The sequence below is a fragment of the Notothenia coriiceps genome, unplaced genomic scaffold (genome assembly GCF_000735185.1).
Source record: "Notothenia coriiceps isolate Sejong01 unplaced genomic scaffold, NC01 NC01_scaffold00000308, whole genome shotgun sequence".
NCBI lineage: Eukaryota > Metazoa > Chordata > Actinopteri > Perciformes > Nototheniidae > Notothenia > Notothenia coriiceps.
The window spans coordinates 100,766-104,012 of record NW_011333009.1 but is presented as its reverse complement, the minus strand read 5'-3'; positions in this window follow the sequence as shown (position 1 = coordinate 104,012).

The following is a 3,247-nucleotide window of genomic DNA, read 5'->3' as shown; positions in this document are numbered from 1 at the left end:
GGATATGAAAGTTAGAGTAAAATGACTTCCAGCCTGTGTGTACAGTTGTGTGGTACAATAACTCACACACAGGATGCAGATGTGGGACTTGCTATCCGTCCATCAAGAGTCTTTATTTGAATTTCAAACTAAGTCCTGGCCCTCCATGGCATGCTGTTGCCCTCACGCATAAAACAAGCTTTTTGGACTTCACTCTACGGTGGCCGTAGAATGCGCTACAACGGCCCAAAACCTGTACATTTGGAGAAAAGCACGATGAAACGATGCAGATATAAAAAATAAAAAAAAGTTTGTGGTGTCGAGGATCGGCTCAGGGACGAAGTGATGGCGATACATGCCAAAGCATATGCAGGAAGAAACAGTTTCACCAACTTGACAACACATTGGTACCAATTAGAAAACATTCAGCAACAAAACGTGCGCAGCGTTTACTAAAAGCGCTACAAATACAAAACATCTGGGACCTGGAGCACTTGTTGACTTTCAGGAGTAACGAAGTTGAAACTGTCACTGGAAAGTTTCCTAAATGGTTTATCATAATTCTTTTATGGGTGTTTAGGGAGACGTTTTCCTACCAAATCATGAGTAATTACTCCTCAGAAATGAACTTCATCTGACTCAAAGAAACCAACTGCCTTCAACGACGCTTATATGGAATCACAGCAGGAAACTCAGTAGGGGTTGAAAATGATTAATTTCACCTTGGAGAAGCTAACTATTGAGTGCCTGAATGAATAACTCACTTATTCTGTTGGCTTTAAATAGAACCGGTTTGATTATGTAATACTACAACATACAGACTAAGCAGACTGCTGTCGGGCAAATCAAGTAAAATACAAAATGAATGATAGGCCTGTCAGACAGCAGTGGAAGTTTAAAGCTATCAGTGCAAAGACTACATGGTTGGGGGAAGTGTGCTAATCCTTTGGTGAATTGAAAAACAAATGCAATGAAAGGTAATAAATATAGAAGAACGACAGAAGCATGTTTTTCTCTGGACTGGAAAGTGATATACAGCTCGGCAGATGTGACACGACAATCATCTGGGCCACAGAAATGCTGCAACTTGTGATCACTCCTCAGAGAGAGAGAGCAAGCCAGAGTATCTTACATATAACTATACGATCAAAAATAATTATTTCTTTAGTGATGAAATAATCAGATTATGCTAATTTTCAGCATCATATTTGTATTCTGTGTCTCTACTGGGACATGTCTCCATGCTTTAATGTTCAAAAAGCTCTTTATTTTTCTCATACTGTTTGTGCTGCAGCACCTCTTTTCACCCTCTGTCTGAAACCAGAGCCCAGTCTGCTCTGATTGGTTAGCTGGCCCGCTCTGTTGTGATTCGTGACCCATCTGGAAATNAGTACATTCCATCAACACGCAGATTGTTTTCATTCATCATGATAGGGGGACTTGAACGGCGGTATGGGCTGTTATTGAAAGTGTTTAAGTGCTGGAAATATGCTCATTGGATAATAGTTTGCAGGGTGCTTTTAATTGCCTCCTCGATTTAATGCAATTTACGTATTTTTATTGTTTGCTCTCTCTCTTTAACGTGCATATACAACGTCATTATCGTGGTCTGCACAAACTTGTCATCATGTGTGTATTCTGCTAACTGCACTGTCCATAACTATTTGATAGGAATACATTTCTAGCCTAGGCTATTTCCTTGTTTTTCGGTGATTTAGTGGGCTCGTTTGTGGGATGTTGCGGATGAGTTTCACCGAGACCGCCTACTCTGAACAACCAATCACCGTACTGACCGCTTCTAAACTCATGCACGAGAATCGACGTCATCCATAGCAACGGCGCGTCACTCTTAGTTCACTCTTAGTGATTTATCCTTAGTATGAGTAGGTCTCAGCGGCTTTGTGAATAACTTTTAAGAAAAAACTCCTGCGTAAAATGTTTTAGCGCGAGTTAGGAGCACTCCTAGCGGTAAGATAAAATGCTTTGTGAATACGGCCCCAGGTGTATATCAGTATGTAGTGTCTCTACTTTAAAGAGTCCTCCACGGGGACATGTCTCCATGCTTTAATGTTCAAAAAGCTCTTAATTCGTCTCATACTGTTTGTGCTGCAGCACCTCCTTTCACCCTCTGTCTGAAACCAGAGCCCAGTCTGCTCTGATTGGTTCACTGGCCGAATTAATTGTTTAAATGTTCTGGAAAAAAGATGATATCATCGAGGAAAGAGTCCACATTTACGGGAAAATTATCTGAATTATGGGAATTTGTAGCTCGGTCTAAATTCTGTGAAAAAAGAGAAATTATTAGAAAAAAAGTCCACATTTTTTGATAAATTAAAAAGTGAAAATCTGATAAAAAATTTTAACTTTGAAGTAAAAGTGAAATTAGTAGACATGTCAAATCTCAAATTCCCAGGTAAACAATGACAATGATTGACGTCTGAAAGAGGACACATTCTGGTGGGAGAGGGGCTGATGGGAACATTCAATATGAAGGGGATCAACATTTGTTTTTCTACCATTTTAATAACAGCTGTGTTCCCTTGGAAACACGCTGGATCTCTAGATTACATAGTCGTAGAAAAAAAAAAAATGTTGATTTTCAGGATTAAATGGAATTAAAAATGTGTTTTACATCTGAGTCGTGCTGTGTTTGATCATGTGACTGCCTCCCACCTTCCATCAGAGTGTGTGTGTGTTATATAACATCCTCCTGCTGCACACGGACCTGTCATATGATTTTCATGGGAGGGCACACAAAACCATCATGCAGATTTCTTTTGGGGGTGCTGTGGGGTGGGTGGGTAGCCAGCCAGCCAGCCAGCCAGCCAGCCAGCCAGCCACACACACACTTCTCCTACATTTTTTTTAAACGTATTGATATGTTGATGCTTTACATCAGTGAGTATTTGTACGCAGTATATTTGTGTATTTGTACACACTGGTAGTACTACTGTACTTCCTGCTGTGGTGACCTCTGACCTTCTGATTGATCATCACAACAAAGGGCTGACCTTTAGTCACATGATCTACAGACAACTACATACTGATATACACCTGAACATCAGCAGGAGAGGACTCTTTAAAGTAGAGACACTACATACTGATATACACCTGGACATCAGCAGGTAGATTATTACTATACTGTTAAGTACTGATGTAAGGAGTATTTAAGGGGAATGACGTGTGCAGTTCAGGTCAAAGTGTGAAACACACACACACACACACACACACACACACACACACACACACACACACACACACACTTGTA